The sequence below is a fragment of the Mirounga leonina genome, unplaced genomic scaffold (genome assembly GCF_011800145.1).
Source record: "Mirounga leonina isolate KUSES-001 unplaced genomic scaffold, KU_Mleo_1.0 Mir_153, whole genome shotgun sequence".
NCBI lineage: Eukaryota > Metazoa > Chordata > Mammalia > Carnivora > Phocidae > Mirounga > Mirounga leonina.
This window is the reverse complement of record NW_023270387.1, coordinates 16172419-16192421: the sequence shown is the minus strand read 5'-3', so window position 1 is coordinate 16192421 and position 20003 is coordinate 16172419. Positions and strand designations below refer to the sequence as shown.

The 20003-nt window shown below is 56.7% G+C and overlaps 1 protein-coding gene across 1 annotated transcript in view; it reads right to left on the bottom strand.

The window, feature by feature from the left end:
* Nucleotides 1-19774, bottom strand: part of GRIK4 (glutamate ionotropic receptor kainate type subunit 4) — a 427067-nt gene extending 407293 nt beyond the window's left edge. Inside the window, exon 1 of the mRNA XM_035009151.1 lies at nucleotides 19737-19774. The gene's annotated coding sequence lies outside the window, so the exon portion shown is untranslated. The remainder of the gene's footprint in view (nucleotides 1-19736) is intronic.
* Nucleotides 19775-20003: the final 229 nt, after the last annotated feature.

Sequence of the window (20003 nt, the reverse complement as noted above, 5' to 3'; positions counted from 1 at the left end):
GACTCCAATACTTTCACCACCTGCGCCCCTGACCACATCAGCCCCAGTGAGTCAGGCTCCCTCCCAGGCTCACCTCTGATCCCTGGCCCACTCTACCCACTCCAAGCAGGGTCTCACTTTCCTGACGGGTCTGAAATTCACCCAGAGCCCTCCTTCCTCCCCTGGTCCCCGTTGCGGGGAAGCCCCTCTTGCCCCCCAGGCCCCTCCCTCTGGTTCTCTTCTGATGGGTGCTGGAGCCAGCCCAGACCAGCTCATAAGATTTCCCAATTCTGCCTTCAGCCATGTCACATTGGTAGCTTAACACTGACTGTGGCAAGAGTGTTCACACCATGGCAAGAGTATCCACCCCATGGCAAGAGTGTTCGCACCATGGCATTCAGGAAACACTATGCATCAGGGCTTCCCCACACGAGCCCTTTGTCAAACACTGACCAGCTCACCAGTGAAAGTAAGCTCTCCCAGAATGACCAACTGTCCCAGTTTGCCTGTGATCATCCCAGGTTTAGTCCAAGTTCCAGGAAGCCCCTGAGTCCTGGGCAACGAATGGCTGATCACTGCCACCCCCCCCTTCTTTACCTCTGCTGATCTTCCTCAGTCAGTAAACCGGGCTCAGGTTTCTCAGGCTGGAGAAGCCCTCCCTGGGCCCTCTGCCCCCACCCACGGCTTTTCCTGGTCTCTCCCCCCTCCCAGCCAGGTTGCAGGGGCCACTGTCGTAAGTCCTTTCCTGTCCTGTCCAACACTGTTCCCCTCCTGAATTTCCCCCTTCCCTTGCCCCACCCAATCCTCTCCCAGGAAGGTCACCAAGGACCCCTGAGCTGCCAAACCCCAAAGCACTGTTTGCTCTTGCCTTATTGTATGTACCTTTCTGCAGCGTTCCACACCGGGGACCAGTCCCCCACGTCTACCCAGCCTTCTGAGACACCTTTCTCTCCCGGTGGTCCTTCTACCTCTGTCTACTTCTTCTGGTCCCTTTGTGGACTCAGGCCGTCCAAGTGGACAGTCTCCAGAGCTATCATCAGCCCCCCTCTGTTCTCCCATTAAATGTCTTTCACGGGGGGCTCATCCAAACCCGTGTGCCCCCTATTGCCCCAGTTCCCAAATCTCCACCCCAGCCCTTGCCTCTGTCTTGGGCTCTGGGCGGGCATATTCAACTGTTCACTGGAGATCGCCATGGTCACTGGAAATCAGCGAGTCTAAAACAGGGCTGAGTCCATCATTTTCTACTGCAGTCCAGTCCTTGCCTGTATGCCCGGACTTGGTGAATGACTCCCAGCTGCCCCAAAAGAAGAATCTGAGATAACTAGTGCTGGCGAGGATGTGGAGAAAAGGAACCCTCGTGCACTGCTGGTGGGCTTGCAAGCTGGTGCAGCCACTGTGGAAAGTACTATGGAGGGTCCTCAAAAAATTAAAAAGAGAACTAGTATATCAGCCAGTAATCCCACTTCTGGGAATTTATCCAAAGAAAATGAGAACACTATGCCAAAGACCTATCTGCACCCCCATGTTCACTGCAGCATTATTTATAACAGCCAAGATACGGAAACAGTGCAAGTATCCATCAACACATGAATGGATAAAGAATATGTAGTATATATATACAATAGAATATTATTCAGCTACGAAAAACAAGAAAATCCTGCCATTGACAACAACATGGATAGAGCTTGAGGGCATTATCCTAAGTGAAATAAGTCAGACAGAGAAAGACATATACTGTATGATCTCGCTTCTATGTGGAATCTAAAAAAATAAAAAATAAAACCAAAACCAAAAATCCAAACTCACAGAAAAAGAGATCAGCTTGTGGTTATCAGAGGCGGAGGGCGGAATGCCGGGAGTTGGGGAAGATTGGAGGAAGGTGGTTGAAAGATACGAACTTCCAGTTATGGGATGAATCGGTCCTAGGGGGGTCATGTATGAGGTGATGACCGTAGTTAACCCAGCTGTAGGAGACACAGAAAGCTGTTGAGAGAGTAGATCCTCAGTTCTCATCACAAGGAAACAAATTCTGTTGCCTTTTTTTTTTTTTTTTTTTGCTTTCTCCTTTTATTGTATCTATGAGCTGATGGATGCTAGCTAAATTCATTAATCATTCCACAATATCCGTACGTCAAGCCATCATGCCGGACAGTTTAAACTTCTACAGCGAGGTTTGTCAATTACATCTCAGTAACACTGGGGAGAAGAAACCACCCGTCCTGGCTGGGGTAACGGCTATGAGGCATTTCTGCAGCTAATGAGCCTTGCGGTTACATTGAGAGGGTATGAAGTACCGGAAGGCTTTCTTTTCCACCCTGTGTAGTTTTCACATGCATCTTTTCCGTGTTGGGGGAAACAACGCAATAAATAATGCCAGTGAGCTGACGGTGTATCAACTTATGGTCCTCAGTGTGAGATCCATGCCCCATGAGAGTCTCCTCGTCAGTGGGGAGGACCAGCACACCGCGGCTACACACGCCCGTGCCTTCTCATTTTAGGGAATGTGGGCGTGAGGCCTTCCCAGGATCAACAAAGTTATTTTGCATTGATTTGGAAATTGTAACGGTAATAATCTGGCTATTGACAAGACTTTATTTTGATGAGATGTATTCATGTATTTTACAAAAGTGAATGTTTGTAACCTCTGGTTTAAAAAAAAAAAAGAATCTGAGAATCATCTAAACACCTGCCTTTCACCTAGCACTCCTCACCCAAGTACAACTGACCCCTAGGTTCACTGAGCCCTCTGTGCCGCCCGAGCCCCCATCCCCCTGCCTTAGGCAGCTACCCAGCCTCTGGTCACTGCCACACTCAGTTACTGCTCTCTGTTCTCTGCGCCTGAGGTCCGGGTCATGCCCCATCCTTCCTCCATCCCGCAGCAAGAGCAATTATTTCTAAAAACAAATCTGATCGAGCTATTATTCTGTTTAAAATTTCTCAGTGGTTCTCTGTAGCTTTCAGGATACAGTTTATACTTTTTAGTGCACACACATAAGACCCTCCATAGTCTGGCGCTACGGGGATACCCCAAGGTCATGGACCCAACCCTTGGCAGAGCATCCCGGGGCCAGACAACAGCCATGAGGCTGCGGGATGCTGGAGGAAGCAGCACCCCTGAATCAGACGCCTGAGTTCCTACCAAGGACATGTGGGATCTGGGCTCTGCCACCGCAGAGATTAAAGATGCTACCAGCACCTGCAGGTAGGATTGTTATAGGTACAAACTAGATAATCCAAGGAAAGCCCTTCGCCACTGCCCCATGCTTAGGGAGTGCTCGCAGATGCCTCTGACATTTTCTTTGCCAGACTAACTCCTGCTTGTCCTCTGAAATCAGCTCAGGCTATATTACAGGTATTGTTCCTCCTCGAGGAAGGCTTCCCTGCTTCCCACGTCTGATTTCCATGTCCTCTCTGTGTCCCCCTGGCTCTGTGCCTTGACTTCCACCTCAGCACATCACGCTGCCCTGATTTATCTGTCCAGTGCTCCATCTTCACTACAAAATGCTGAACTCAGGAATGTGTTCCCTGAGAGCTAAACACAGGGCCTGGCATAAAGTTGATACCCACCCCCCAAATAATGAATGAATGAATGAATGAATGAATCAGCAAAACCAGGGCTCACCCCGTAAGTCTCCAGACCCCTGTAGAACATCTCAAAGCATTCAAATCCCAAAAGAAATACACCAGGCCAACTCTGTCTTCGCCTGGGTCTCCAGATACCAGAGAAAACTCCAGTTGAGGGATGAGTCATGCGGATCCACTTGGGAGGGACTAGTGGCTACAGGGAGGCCAAGGCCAGTGCCAGAAAACAGAAGATGCTCATCATGAAGCCAGCGAAATGAGACCAAGGTTGGGGGGTGCGGGGGAGGAGTCCACATTAGAGAAAGAAAAATGAGACAAAGCAAGCAAAGCACTGAAGTGGTCGACTGAGACTCGGAGGGGAAGGACAGATTAAATCAAACCTCTGACAGGCAATCGATGGACATTCAATTAACAGTTACAATATTACTAATTTACACAAAATGTCTAAAGAATACCCTTTCCCCCTCCAGGGAGATCTTGATTCAATGCCTCCCAGCGGGTGGGACACTCCCTGCTAACCCTGCAGAGCGACCCTGCCCAAGCCCAGGGCAGACCCCACTGGGACAGCCAGATGGAGAGATCCTGGGGTGAAGGGTGGGCCTGGGCAGGTGCACGGAGCAGGGCCTGGGGCTGGGGCGAGGATGTTCAGAGCACATGGCCAGGTCACTTCCGAAAGTGGAGAGGAACCAGCAGAGACTCCAAGAGGCCAAAATCAGAATCAGGCAGGCATCTGAGGGGCCACAGACCCTGGCTCAGCCTTTGGAAGTCCTGCTCCCTGCAGCCCACGGTGCTTTGAAGGCAAAACACCTGCCAGGTGCACTGAAGTCCATCTTCATGCTCAGGGCATCCAGAGGTGGGGCAGGTCTCCACTTGGGGGTACAGGGGAGAGAAAAGGGAAGGCACCCACTCCACAGGGACACCCCAACGTCACTGACACAACACTTGGCATGACATGCCCGGGCGAGAACCTCGAGGGCACAGGGTGCTGAAGGAGCCAGGCAGGGCTCAATTCTAACTGTGACCTTGGGTAGGCCCCGCACTGCTCTGGGCCTCAGTTTCCCGCTCCAGTGAAATGGGATCACGCTGGTGCCCACCCCAAGGCTGGGTGAGACTTGGACAGCACGTGGCAGAGTGCCCAGTGCAGCGTGCCGGCCGGTGACATCGGGTGTCTAAGCCCTTCTCGGGACAACACTACAGAGCAGGTGCATGTGGGGGGCAGGGAAGGCGAAGGGAGGAAAACGCCAGGCCCCCTTCCATCGTTCCTGACAGATACGTACTGAAAACTCTTGCAAGTACTACTTACACACACAAATCGCAAGAACCCTCACATTTTCCAAGCCCTCCAAAAGCCCAGCTATAAGCAAAGCAATTTCCTGAGAAGAGTGTGAGCACTGTCTCCGAACATGGGCTGGCTCATGATGTCCCATCGCTTGCACAGCCCTGTTTTCCCTCTTGAGCCCATGATGCGCCAGACAGGTCTCAGCATTCCCATTTTATAGATGAGCAAACTAAGGCCCCAAAAGGTTAAATGATTTGCTCAAAGTCACACAGTAGCAGGTCTTGTCTTTTTTAAACTACATTTTTTACCAGCTTATGATGCTCCTGAGACACAAGCAGGACCAATGAATTACAGGGGACAGGGGGGCTGTCTATCGCAGAGGAGAGGAGGTGTAACAATCAGACCTCTCCTCACCCCAAAGGGCTATCCAGCTCCAAGTCCCCTCAAGCCCCAGGGCCCTCTCTCCCTCTTCCCACATCCTCAGGCATCGTAGAGCCTATGCTGAGCTGCTTCGTTTGTCTGAGGAACTTGTCCCAGTAGGAATCCTTCCCCCACCCAGCCCCCCAGTGAGGAACCTGCAGGAGCTAAGTCCCCCTGTCTCTCCTCTCCATGAAATATCCTTCCCTGCATCCTCTTCCCACAGGCCATAGACCAAATCATTTGCTCACCATTGTTTTTAAAAAAAATTTTTTTTTTTTTAATTCATGAAAGTCAGAGAGAGAGAGAGAGAGGCAGAGGCAGAGGGAGAGAAGCAGGCTCCCCGCCTAGCAGGGAGCCCGATGCGGGACTTGATCCCAGGACCCTGGGATCATGACCTGAGCCGAAGGCAGACGCTTAACCGTCTGAGCCACCCAGGCGCCCCTCACCATTGTTTTTAAAACTCGACTTTTATTAGCAGTGAAGCATGAGTAATAAATACTAATACACTGTTTGCACTTGAATTAGCCCTGCGTGTCCTGGGACCACAGGGCTATTTGTCAAAGCCAGACTTGCCCCTCCCACCCGCACTTTGTGGTCGGAACACGGGCCCTTCCAAGGTCACAGACTCCCAGGCGCCAAGCGAGAGTGCGGGGGTCTGCTCTGAGGACTCGCACTTGGGGCTCCCTGATTCCTAAGCAGGGCGCTGAACTGCCTGGGAGGAAGGGCAGCTGTGGTAGGGAACGCTAGAACAGCTGGATCCCAGCTCTACTACCTACCAGCCAAGCACCATGAGGCAAACGTGTCCGCATAACCACTCTGAACTTCTGTTTCCTCGTCTGTAAAATGGGTCAACAACACTCGCCTCCCAGGGTTGCTTGGAGTATTACATGAACAAGCTGGATATGAAAGCTCCTAAAAGCCAATGTGCACGCAGCGGGGATGGTGGCCGTGAGGGGCATGAGGGAGGAAGGCTTCTCTCTACCAAGAACTGCAGGATACCTGAAATCACCCTCACCTGGTTCCACGGAAGGATAAATGATGGCCAGCACCTTTCCTGGTCCCCTCCCAACTCCCCACAGGGGTCTTACCCGTTTGACATCCAGGCATGTTTGTGGAACACAATTACCCTGCATCCATGCACAGCTGTCAGGAGCTCGGTGCGGAGCAAAAACGATGTGGTCACTGGTACCCAGGCTGGGCTTTCGACACCTGCCTCTAGCAGCTGTTCTGGGACTCAGACTCGGCTGGAAGGAGTCGCACAGACGAGGGGAACCCTTCCGACGCGTCTGGGCCCAGCAACTGGGTTCCCAAAGCAGCAGCTCCAGAACCTTGCTCCTCTCTTTGGCACTCAGTGGCCTCCCCTCTTTCCACAAACATCCAGCGAGACTCTCCCGCCTGCGGGGCTCTGTGTTAGGGCCTGGGGCCCAGGAGTGGCCGTGACAGCCCAATCCAATCCCTGGCTCCCCCAGAGCTCAGGCCCAGTCAGGGGCCTTGAATGGGCCATTACAATGTGGTGTGGGGAGAGTTCCAAAGGGAAGGAGTGCTGGAAGCTTCAAAGCACACAAAACAGGCCTCACTCAGCCTGGAGGAGGCAGCAGGAAAGGGCTGCCCGAAGGAGGAAGCCATGCGCAGGAGCGAAGCAAGAGGAGGGGAGGCGGTGGAGGAAGGGGTTCCAAGCAGGGTAAACAGCATGTGCAAACATCCTGAGGCAGAGAGCCAAAGCTGCACTGGGGAGCTAGAGTCAGCTAGCTGGGCTCGATGGGCACCTGCTCAAAGGAGGGAATCCCAAAGAGAGGCTCAAAGGAAGGGTCCTCGTACTCTCTGCCCTCAGCCAGCCTCCAGTCAAAGGCGGGTAACAGGATCAAGGTACCGGAGATAGACTGAAGACAAAAATCAATCCTCAACAACAAGAACTTGCTAATGTACTTATTACTCTCTTCACGGTGTATATGTCCTTGCTGAGGACTGAAATGTAACGGGAAGGGGCTGAAGGGGTTAATCAGGGCAGGCCTCCCAGAGGAGGTGAGCAGGTTCCTCTGCTATGAAGCTGTCTGTCCTCCAGCACCCTGAATGAAGCCACTGGGCCCTCTTTTTCCCCATCTGATTGGAAGCCTTGGACAACAGTAAGGCTTTATCTGGTTTGCCAGTTGCATATAAACGCGAACACAGTCCTACCTCTCTCCCCCTCGACAAGGCCACACATCCGGGCGGCTTAGTCTGAGTTAGGCTGACTTGCTTCGCCAAATAATACAGGCAACAAAGGCGCCTGGCTTCCCAGCTTCCTCCGAGCCCCCAGTCTTTGGGAAGATGCCCGCATGTGCCCGGCTTCTCCCGGCTTCTCCTGGCTTCTCCCGGCTTCTCCCAGGGAGCACGGAGTTCTCCGAGAAGATGCAAATCCCCCAGGTGGAAGCTAGGGAGGGAATTCGCATTATGCAGAGCAGCTCCCTCCTCCCTCCAACTGCTGGGAGAAATAATGGTTTTTCTGTCCCTCACCTGGCAGGCATCTGTCCTGGAGGCTTTTTACTGAGCACACCATCATTTGCCCCTGGAGCCTCCACACCCCCTCCCCACCGTTCCCCTCGGAGACCCTCCCACCAAGCACATCGGCACTTGCTACTCTTCCGACAGACGCCCTCCTTCTGGCTCCTGCTTCCCACCTACTTCCATTCTAGAGGCATCTCCAGACTGGGACGAGCACAGCGACTGTGACTCTTCTGCCCATCGCAGCACCAGCTGCCGCGCCCAGCAGGAGGCCCGCGCGGGTCAGAGGGGCAAAGACAACCCAGCCCAGGACACTCGCCCCCCGCCCCCCGTTAGGGGACGGACCTGGGGATCAGGGCAGCACCGGAGGGCTTCATACTCAGCCGAGAAGGCCCGCTCTGCAGTCAGACCTGGCCATGGGCTGGCTGTGTGACACCAGGGTCATTTACATCCCCTCTCGGAGCCTTGTAAAATGGGGTTTGTTGCAAGGATTGAATGAGAAAATGCACACGAATGATTAGCTCACTGCCTATAATGGGTTCAACAAATATCACCATGCTACTTCTATTAATGTCATTCAGGCCTCCTCTTAGACATTCTGTCCAGTGACCAGACTCTAGCCATTAGAACTTCAAAAACTTTTAAAAGTGACATATAATGTATGTATTGAAAAGTGCACGCACCTGTAGAGATCAGTGAAATTCCCATACAATCAGTTCACAGATGCAGACACAGAGCATTCCCAATGGTCTAGAGGGCCCCCTCCCGCCCCCTTCCCAGGGTAGCTACGAGCCTGACTTCCATTACCAAATATTACCTTGCCTGAATCTTACATAACTAAAGTCAGACGGTATCTGCTGAAAGCACCTTATGGGGACGCCTGCGTGGCTCAGTCGGTTAAGTGTCAGCCTTCGGCTCGGGTCGTGATCCCAGGGTCCTGGGATGGATCTCCAAGTCCGGATCCCTGCTCAATGGGGGAGTCTGCTTCTCCTGCTTCCCCCTCTCCCTCTGCCCCCCGGCTTCTGCTCTCTCTCATACTATCTCAAACAAATAAACAAAATATTTTAAAAAAAAATGAATGAATGAACGAACCTTATGACTTAAGACGCACTTTTAGAGATGTGACCGATTTGTTCCTCCCCAAGCCCTATGAGAATAGGCTCTTTATTGGCCCCATTTTGTTGCTGCGCAGAGGCTTCAGATATGCTAACTGCCAGGTCCAAGGCTCCACAGTCAGTAAGGAGACAGGGAATCACGTTGCCAGGCAGCCCCCTCTTCCAAGAAGCTTGTGTGGATTGCTCAAAGGAGAGTCATCAGCCTGTCCTGCTCTGCCCATTTCAACCTGGACTCGGAGTGTTCATGCACCCCTAGCCCGGGGGTGCTCCTGACAAGTGTATGTACTGTCTGTCGCGGGGATGCCTCGGCCTGGCTCTCCTCCATACGCCTCTTGGAGTCACAACTCCCAGAGAGCAGGGCCTGCTTCTGTGGCCCATTCCACATCCTGCCCAGGCGGAGGGAGCTGGCTAGAAGCTGGGGAGGGCCCCAGCCATGGTGCGGGAGCATGGGAGCAGGGCACTGGGTCCCCTGGCTTGATAAGAGGCTCCTTGCAAGTCACAGAGGCAAGAGACAGAACAAACCAGGGGTCTGGGGAATCCTGACTCTGCAAGCCATGTGACCTTGGGGGAGTTACCTCCCCTCTCGGAGTAATTTCCTCATCTGTAAAATGAGATGGTTGGCCAAAACCTCACTTGACAAATTCATCCTGCCCTGTGCCCGCGGCAGACGAAAGGCAAACCGGGCCCCGTCCCAGGAGCCCACACTCAGCCCCAGACCCCTCTCAACTCAGCCCTGTGGGCACTGTTGCCAATCAGCAGAAATAGGCCCGTGGGGGCGGGGGGCACTCAGCAGACCCGGCTGACCATGGCCAGCAGCAGGTGGCCAGAGTCCCTGAGGCTCTGCTTCCACATGGCTCCTGATCATGCCCTAGAACCCAGGGCATGAAATATCAAACAGGACCTCCTCTCATCCCCTAGATCCTGGGTCCCTTTTCATGGTCCCCACACAAGGGCAGCCTCTTCCTAGGCTCTGCGCCTGCATTCCCCACATGCCTCCCTACCCACTGCCCTCCCTCACAGCTCACTCCACCAGGGTGCACACGGTCCCAGGTCACACTGGGTGTCTGGAACAGCACCCGCGGGGCTCAGGCCCCTGCTCCTGGAGCCCCCTGCCCCAACTCATAGGAGCACCAGCACCCCCTCCCCCGATCTCAAGTCAGAGCGCCTCCCCTGTGTGCACCACATCTGCTCTCACTAAGACACCCCTGTCCAGTCCCCCACCCCCAACCCTTCATGCCAGGCTCAACTGGGCTTGAGGACGGCGTGAAGTGCCTCATCACGGGTCACGCTAGCCCCCCGATCCAAGGAGAAAATGTCCTTTGAGATCCACACAACTAACTGACTCTTCAGCCGCACCCATCTGTGAGTTAAAGCACCCATCCCAGCTTTCCAGAGCTAGAGCTCAGCACTAGCCGAGGGCTCCCCGATCCACGGCCTCTGCCCACAAGGAGCTCAAGAACGCAGCCATCCACGTCGCAAGTATTTATTGAGCACCTACTATATGCCGGGACTGTCCTAGTCGTTGGGGGTGCGAAGCTGAGAAACAGACACACCCCTGTGCCAGTGGAGACGTGATGACCTCTCCCCACCTCCCCGGGCCATCCGTGTGGCCTGACCCTCCCCTGGGTGAGCTGCTCCAGTTCCTCCCCTGCCAGGGGCTGGAGGCTGAACAGAGACACCTACTGGCTCCTCGGAGAAGCGCAGGCCCCGGAGGAGAAGCCCCAGATAGGGAGAAAGGGCAATGCACCAGCTCAGCGGTGCGACCTAGGCAAGTTACTCTAGGGCTCGAGGAGCACCCCTTCTCTCCTGGGTCAGATGGAACGAATAACCCCCATGGGGCAGGGCTGCCGCGGGGTCCAGCGACGACACAGGACAATGGACAGGAGGCAAGAGCAACAGCCCTTATGGGCCCGGGAACGTGGGACAAAGGTCGGCCCCATCCCAGCAACTGAGGCCCCAGGTCAAGTATCCCCCCTCTCTCGCACCCCTCCCCCCCCACCCCAGGCTAACCCCCTCCCCACAGAGGAGCAGAGGGGACGAGAGCTTGCCAGCCTCCTGCTGACGGACATGCGCTCTCTCAGCTGACTCTCCACTACCTACGTAGCCCAGTGGCCTGGTTACTTCCAATCCGCACCCCACCTGGCCGGCCGCATGTTCCAGCCTATTCACTTTGGACTCTGGCAGGACTCTCACTTTTCAAAGGCGAATGGGATGGTGCTATTTTAGCTCAAATAAACTGGGGAGCTTTCTCCATCCAGTTGCCCACTCTCTACTCCTAGATTTGGGTCACCTGAACTTTCTGGCCCTCTCGGGGCAAGGGGTATCTGCAGCATCACCTCGCCTCGGAGGAGCTCAAAGAAGCAGGTGGTCACCTCGGGCCTCAGCCCCCTGCCCCCAGGACCCAAGGCCCAGTGCAGCATCCGACAGATTCCGTATCTGTGCGGGCACGGTGTAAGGGGTCGGTTGTGGGGTGCACCCACCCAGTGCCACCCTGTGGCCGTGCACGGCACCCCAGAGGAACTCCAGAAACGTGCCCTGTGAATGGATGTGGGGCAACCACCTGCACCGCCCTGTGGCCAAGGATCAGGTAACTACCTGCCGATGAGTCCGAGTCTTAGACATCTCTCTGAGCACCCCCATCATCTTCCCAGCCAGGGGCCTCAGTGTGGGGAAGAGAGTCTTGGACAGAAACCCAGCTACGAAGAGCCTGAATCCTGGCTTTGCTTCTGCTCATGAGGTACCTTCACAGCCCGAGGACTGGAACAGGAAATGGGGTAGAAGTGCCTTATGGGGTTCTAAGGAGGGGTGCAGAACGAGGACCCATGGGAAGTAGATTTGGCTCAGGATAAAGTAAAACCTTCTGGTATTTTTGAAGAAAATCACTAGCATTTCCTGAGCCCCTTCTGTATGCCAGACAGCGTGCTCGGTATCCTCACATGTTCCCTCGTTTACAACTGCCTCAGGAGGGGTCAAGAGCATGGCCCAGGGAACCAAATTTACAGCCTGGCTCTACCACCTACTAGTGTGTCACCTTGAGCAAGCTACATGACCTCTCTGGGCCTCAGTTCACTCATAGGGTTGGTTGTCAGTAGATCAACTTAATACACACAAAGCATCTAGAATGTAATCGGTGCTCAATAACGTCAGCTCTCAGAAGATGGGGAGGAAGAGGAGGAGGAGGAGGAAGAGAAGGAAGGGAAGAGGTAGCAACTGGGGCTGGATAACTAGCCAGCGGAGATTCTGTGTGTAGACAAGAGGAGAGCATCAGGTAGGATGCTGAACGAATGAGTTCAAGTTCCTTCCAGGAATAAGATTCTATTTTTCAGTACCCTCCCTGGGTTTCAGTTTTCCCAGCAATAAAACAGGCATTATCATTTCTGGACAAATGCTGCTTCATTCTGTGGAATATTCTCCACCACTGCCTCGGCTATTTGCATGGCCCATGGGTGACTTTCAGAAGGCCCTGGGTGTGTGGACAGAGCCAGAGTCCTGGATCCTGATCCAACCCTTCAACCCAATAACACTGGTTTTCAGCTCATTCCTGAAATTCTGGAAGTCTGAGATGATCATTCCTAGCTGCCCTCTCTATGTCTGAGAGAGATCCTGGGGGCAAGGGCAGAAATCACCAAGAACATTGCAAGCCTTTAAATATGTGACACCCACCAGGAAGCGACATTAGCAGCTTCAGCATGAGGGCTGATCGTCTGATGGAAACTCAGGAGCAGTGAACAGCTGGTGAGAAACTCCACAACCACCCCCAGAAAAGGACTCCAGAGGGGCCTTCTGGCCCTCCCTACACCCACTCTAGTCTTCTCTACCTCGGAAAACGTCTCTCCTGCCTCCAGAAAGACATGCCCAAATTCCTATCCTGTCACCAACCTTGCTGGGGACATTCTGTCATGATCTTAGGAACGGAACCAGACCTGGGGAGATGCTGGAGAGATAAATAACCACAACTGTGACAGAAGTGCTCCATCAGATTTCTTCCAGAGCTACCCCGTCATGCCTCTGAGAGTCCAAGACCCCAGCAAGATCCCCCGACTGATGACGCAGGCAGCCACGCACGCCAGCCAGCTGGGCCCCAGGGCCCTGAACGGGATGGTCCGGGCAGGGTGGGGCTGCTGCGACCTCAAGGAGCCACGTGTCCCCTGAGTGCCACCAATCCTCAAACTTCTCAACTCATGAGAGAGTCTCATCCGCGGTTCACGGCGTCCACTCCCAGCCCTTGCCTGGATGGCCCGTGTGTGGGAAAAGACTGGCCCATGATTCAGGGCCCACTCAGGAGCTCTGATGAGGGGGGTCTTTCACCGATTCCCCAGTATTGCCAGTGACCTCTTTGGGCATAAACAGTATCCTAAAGTTTAACGTTAGTAAGGGGATGAACTAAGATAATATATGGAAAGCACTTTGTGTCGTGCTTGGTACATGATAGTAAGTATTTGAAAAATACTCGCTATTATTATTGCCATCGGTGTTGTTGCTGTCAACTAATTTGTCCACTTAACAAATACTTACTGAGTGCCTACAACGTGAGCCTACTGCTAGACACAAAAACATGGGCCATCTCCTTGACCCCGAGGGGCTCCCAGTCTGAGTGTCTTAGAGGGTTAAGTTTGTGTTCCTGGTCAGTGCCAACCCGATTTTGTTTGGATGCCAAGATGGGACCAAATGGATTACTGACGTCTCTCTTTGCCTGCCCTCTCGCTCCTGTTGGAGGGCCATGAAGCCCATGGAAAGGGGCACAGTACGGGGAGCCTGGAGCCCCGGGCTGACACCCCAGCCCGGCCACTGCCCACCTTGTAACTTGGACCGAGTGGCCACGCCCAACCCCCACCCTGTCACCAGGAGCCGAACTGGTCTAGGAGAAACTCGGTGAAGAGGAGAACGTAATCGGACTTGTAAGCGCAACAACTGTGACCATGCCCTGGGCGCTTAGCGCACCTGCTGAGATTTCCTTCGGCCGCGATCAGGCTCCTCAGCTCCCGGCCCGACAGCTGGAAGGGCCAGGATTTCAGTCCCATGCAATCTGAGCCGGGTGTGGCCCACCACGACACCACACAGCCTCTGCTGGAGGGACGCAGGTGTCACACTCAGGCCACCCAGAAAGACAGAGAGAGCCCCCAAAAGGTGACAGCCGAACTACACCCCCGAAACCCGGTCTCCCTACTCAGGAGCCTCTGGGCAGCATACCCCAGCTGCCCCGAGATGTGCTGCCATCCTCCACGGCGTCGCGAAATTTTCTTTCTATTAAGTGCACTTTGTAGCCAACCTCTCACTCACACATCTTAACCTCCTCTGGGCTATTGATTTCTCATTCCATTAAATCCTCCTCTTTAACTCTGGCCCTTAAACTCCCATTCTAAACATGTGTTTACTCCACAGTCACTCTCCCAGGCCGCCACTGTGATGCCCCTGTCCTTGGGGTCGCGCCCCTCTGCACCCCCTCCCCTGCCAGGGAGCCTGCCCGCGATTCTGTCCCTGAGGTCGAGTGTGTTATATGCCTGAGATTACAGAGATAACAAAGAGTAAACTGAGGCAGCAAGAAGTAGCCTGGATTCTGAGGGGGGGGGCCCCAGGACACCCCACTCCCGGAAGCCGGAGGCCCCCTCGGACTTCCTGTCCCCTCCTCACCCACCACCTTGCACCAGGAATTTCTCTCTGTAACAAAGATTTGTTAAACATGACCTGGAGCCACTTTAATAAGACAAATATTTACTTAGCACCTGCTCAGTGCATGGCACTGGGGCTACTCCTGTGAGCCAGGCTGGGGGGAAGCTCTGCTCAGGGGCCCCTGGAGGCGACAGACCCACCGGGGAGTAACTTCCAGCACAAGACTGCTCAGCTGCCATCCTGGAGTCCACAGGCCACCCAGGCTCCATCCCCAGATGCTCCCGGCGCCTGCCTCACAGCGCGTCTGGGAACACACTCCTCAGCTTTCCCTCAGGCCCGCTTTCCCTTCTGGCTTCCCTATTTCTGAAGTGGCATCGCCATCCTGCCGAGCCTCCAGGGCTCCAATCTCAAAGTTCTCTGCGACACTTTCTGCTCCCTCATCTGCTGTTCCCAATCTGTCCGCATGGTCTGCTGCTCCTTGGAAATGCCACTCCAGTGCACCCCCCTGCTGCCGTCGCCCCCAGCCCTCAACCCCCCTTTGGGCACTCACTCGTCTGCCCCGGATGCTCCGGGTCCCCCAAACCCGATGCAGCAAGCTGAACCTCTTCTCTTTGGCTTTCAAGGTCCTCTTGAATTTGTTAGTTCTGCCCTACCCCTGCCCACCCTGACTCCCTGAAGACAGGACCCCTTCGTCCCACCGCACCCATCACTCAGTCCCCAGGCCGCCCCTGTCCCCCACTCTGCCTGGGCAGCCCTCCTCCCCCGCTAAGTCCTTCCTCCTCCTCACTGAGTTCCAGCCCCATCCAACCGCCAGGGCCCATGGTGGCCAGGGCGCACCCCTGCACCCCTCCTTTCCCCATCCTGTGGTGCATCCTCCTGCGCTCGCCCCCCAAATCCTAAACCTGCTTCGCTGAGGTGCCTCCAACTACCCAATCCCTGCTTATGTAAATGATGGAAGTGTTGAGTTGTTCAAAGAAAACTTGTATCAAATCTTTCCATAAGGAGCCTCTCCCTCCCATTTTTAGGCCCATGTATTGGGGAAGGAAGTGGGGTTCTGGAGTGCTCCCTGAACCATGGTGGGACTCAGAGGGGCCCCCTGTGGGCCCCCTTTCCTCATCTGTAAATATGGAGGTGCTCACAAGGGAGCTGGGGTGACTCTGTGAAATGAGCAGGATGTGCAGCCAATACGGTGTTAAATTGATTCTCTCCTTCCTTCCCATGATTTACCTTGGCTCGTACTGGGGCATAAATTGTTTTTTCACATTGGATTTGTTAAAGGTAAGGCATGCTCTATTTTATGTAACCAAACGTTATAATCAAGCAGCAACTATTTCTTCCACTCCTACTATAAGCAGGGGCCAACATATGGGTGTGGAGAGCCAGGGCACGCTCGGTGAGGAGCCAAGGACAGAAACTTCCGGCACCAGGCAAAGGCCTTGCTCCTTCCGGGCGGGGAGACAGACAGAGACAGGTGCACACCCAGAGCAGGCAGGGGATGGGAGCTAAACGAGCACCCCAAGGACGCAGCGTGAGAGGAGCCCCCTGGGCGGCCTTCCCATTGACAAATCACATTCCCCACCCCAAATACAGCCATGCTGACAACAACCCTCTCAGGCAGGGGAGATGGTCCCCATCTTATAGGTGAGACAAGAGAGGCTCAGAGAGGTTAAGCGATTTGTTCAAAGTCACCCAGAGAGGGACATCAGGACAGGAAGCCAGATCTGCCCAACCCTTAGCTGCTGACGTTGCCACCATGTCCTGCTGGGACCACCGGGCGCGGGGCGTGGGGAGGGCTTCCCGGGCCACATCCTGAAGGCTGCGCAAGTGCGGGTGGGCAGAGGAGAGGAGGGAAGGGCAGGCTGAGGGCGTCACGGCCCCGGCGTGAGGGTGGGCAGAGGGCGGCGCGAGGATCAGGTCCAGAGGCACAAAGCGGGGCCACAGGTGGAAGGCCATAAACTCCCAGCTACCACAGGGAACCGTGTCCAGGAGGTGCAGGTGGGGTGGGGGGGGCGGACACTGAGGCTCCTGAGACCTGGTCACGCATCACAAACGCCATCTTTGTAGGAAAGCAGGTGTGGTAGCAGGCTGCCTGGAAGCGGAGCCCGCGGGCCACCCAGCGAGGAGGCTGTGTGAACATCGCCGGGGCTGAGTCGCCGAAGTCCCGCGTGGGACAGCGGCAGTGCGCAAGGAAGGGTCAGGCTGGGCACCAGAAGTGCCGGAAAGAACTGAGCGCCAAAGGGATAAGGCGCCCGGGAGTGGGGTGGGGAAGGCGGAGGCAGAAGACAGAGCCTAGGCGTCTGTGGTTCCCCGACCAGTGTCTGGGAGAACCTGGAACTTTCTGCCGGAGGCACTCAGGAGGAAGCGCTTGTCTGGGGTGGGACTGGTGGGACAACCCCCCCAACACACACACACACACACACACACACATGCCGGAGCAGCCAGTCTAGGGGCTGAGAACGCAGAGCCAAGAATTAGCCAGATCCAAGACCTGGGCCAGGAGTGCGGGCCACCAGCCAGCCCCCACGGGGAGGGGAAAGTGGGGAGCCCACCCTGGAGAACATGAAGACGAACTGAAGCTCGGGATGGGGAGAAGGAGGGCTGAGCAGCAGAGACCTTCACCAGCGACAAGTAGCAGCACCAGAGCACTGGGCCGGGAGTCCAGAGGCCTCCCGTGTGGCCGCAGAGCCTTGGACGGGTCACCTAAGCTCCCCGGGCCTCAGCGCCTGGGGGATCAGTGATACCTCCTTGGAGGGTGAGAGTGCAGATGAAATGCTTGTAGGGCCTCGTAGAGATCAGATGAAGTAATTCTAAAAAGCATTTGGAAAACAGCGGCGCTCCTCACACACATGAGGGATTCGTACTATGCAGAAGTGACGGCAGAGGCTTTCTTCCCACACACTCCCTGCCACCGCCTGGCCCACACCAGCCGCACAACCACCTGCCCCTGACCGCCGCTCCCCTGCTTTTCCAGCACTGTCTCCCCTCGCCCAGGACAGGTCCTCCTGCCATCCTTCCTTCCTTCCATCTGGGTCTGGCTCAGACCAGCTCTCCAGGAGCCCCCCGCATCCCCTCGTGAGGGTCCCCACTTCTCACCCACTCCGCCAAAGTTCCCTCTCTGTCCTCGGGGGAGGAAAACCAAACTGGAAAGCCAGACCCAGACGCAGACCTGGGCTCTGGGAAGAACTTTTGATGCGGATGAAAATGTCAGCCAATGATCAAGATGCCTGGGGGGCGAGGGGGTGGGGAATGGAGAAAACAAAGAAAAACCAGAATGTCCTCCCCAGGGCCCCTCCACTCACTCCTCCCTCTTCCCCACCAGGCACGGCCAAGAGCTCTGGGGACCAGCCTTGCCTCTGGTCTCAGGTGGCAGGTCCGGAAGAGGGCTAGGGGACAGAGCCAGCCAGGCGGGCAAGAGGCTGGTGGGCAAGCCCGGACCACAGCTCCCCAAGGAAGGCTCGCTCGCAAGAAAGGAACAAAATACGGAAAATTAAACAAACCCAGACACTGTAATGTGTGCATATTAGATTAACTCTCCAAAGGGTCGCGACCTTGAGGAACACATCCAGCCAGTGAGGAAAATAATAAACCTGATTAATGATGAGGCATGGGCTGCAGCTTCACCAAATACAACCAGCCTGATGGATGCCCAGTGGAGTTCCTGGGGCTTCCTTCCCGGGCGGGGGGTGGAGGGGGGAGCGGAACACAGCTGACCTCCCCAGGCCCCTCGGGCCAGATCACAGGAGCACAGATACTCAGTTGGGGGGGTGGGCAGAGTGGGACCACACTGCTCTTTTAGATGCCCACTGCCAACCCAGACAGCCTCTATCCCAGGGGAGGGGGGATGCCATGCTGTTTGCAGGTGCTCCTGGAAGTGTCACTGTCACCCAGGTGACCCGCAGGGAGCTTAAGCGAAGGTAGCTCTCTGTTCCTGGCAGGGCTCGGTACTCCGGGCCAGTCCCCAGGACCACTGGGTCTGGCCTCTGAGGGGCCCCGGCCATGCCCAGAGCTCCTCTCCTCTTTCCAGACAACCCAGGCCCTTGGGAGACATGCCCAGGAGAGCCACTGGAGGGAGGCAGGGAGGTGGCACCTCGTGGCATCACCAGACAACAGCACCAGGAAGAAGATGGCAGCATAAAGTAGAGATGCCAAGAGCTGTGCAGCCAAAGGTCCAGCGGGGGAGAAGCTCAGGCCGCAGTGCCCCACGGCTGCCAGGCAGGCAGGCCGGCCAGAGGGCCCCCGCCCAGCCCCCCCCCCCCGCCGCCTCCCCCGCGACCGGCCAACTCTCCCCCGGGCTCCAGCTCCTCGGCTCTCACTTTCTTCAGCTCCAGGGAGCCGGGGAAAGAGACACAGGTGCTCCCCGAGCCTTGAAACCCCTGTCCCAGCTGTCGCCAGCCGGCCCTCCGCCCTGGCCAGGTCTGAGCAGCTCAGCGCTCTGCCAGTCCTCACTGGAGAGAATCTCAATCAGCTCCCCTCCCCCCCCAGCCCCCTCCCCCATCACACGCCCAAATGCAGGTCTCCAGAGTTTCTCCCTCACTTCCCACTCGGGTGAACTAGGGTGAGATGGGTGGGAGCCTCATTAGTCCAGGGAAAGAGGGGCATTTCTGATAGGACGCCGGTGCCCCCGAAGCGAGGCGGCGTGCAGGGTGGGGGTGTGGTGGTGGCCGGAGTGCAGCGCAGGGGCAGGGGGGCAGCGGAGGCAGATGGCAGCGAGCAAAGGGGGAGGGGGCCTCGCGGGCTCCGGGGCTGCGCCGGGATGGGGCAGAGCAGCCGGGGCCGGGCGGGAAGCGGGGGTGACGGCGGCTGGGGGAGCGCGCCGGCGGCGGGCAGGGGCCGGCGTCCCTGCAGGGGGCACAGGCAGGGCTGGGAGTTGCACAGGGGAAGGGGAGGACCAGCGCGGGAGGACCGCGGGCCCGGGGAAGGGCTGCGGAGGGAGGGAGACGGGGATGGAGACGGGAGGAACTACGGGAGCGGGGCGATGGGGGTCCAGAGCCCGGGAGACGCAGGGATCCGAGGGCAGGGGACGGGCGGGCTGAAGGCGGGAGAGGGGAGGCAGGGCGCCGGGGAGGCGCTGGGGGCGGCGGGCAGGGAAGGGTGCGGGGCAGCGGCCCCGGGGGGGACGGAGAGGCAGAGACGTCAGAAGTAGGGGGCACGGGCGCGGGAGGGGGCGCGCGCGGGGCCCGCGCGGCCGGGACGCGGGGGGCGCGGGGGGCGCGGAGGGGGCGGCAGCCCAAGGGGCGGGCTGGGGGCGCCGCGGCGGGCCCTGCCCTTACCTGGGCGGCTCCGCACTCCGGGGGCTGAGCTGGGGCCGGGCCGCCGGGCTGTTGTTTTCCGGTTTTCCCTGCTTCCGCAGCAGCCGCGGCGGCCCCAGCGCGATCCGCCGGCAGCTGAAGGCAGTCTGTGTCCGGCCGCGAGCGAGCGGGGAGCGGGCAGCGCGGGAGGAGCGCGGCCGAGGCGCGGGGCGCCGCCCGGCGGCCAGCGCCGGAACTGCGGCGGCCCGCGCACGCCGCCCGGGGGGGCGCCCCTTCGGGGCCCGGCGG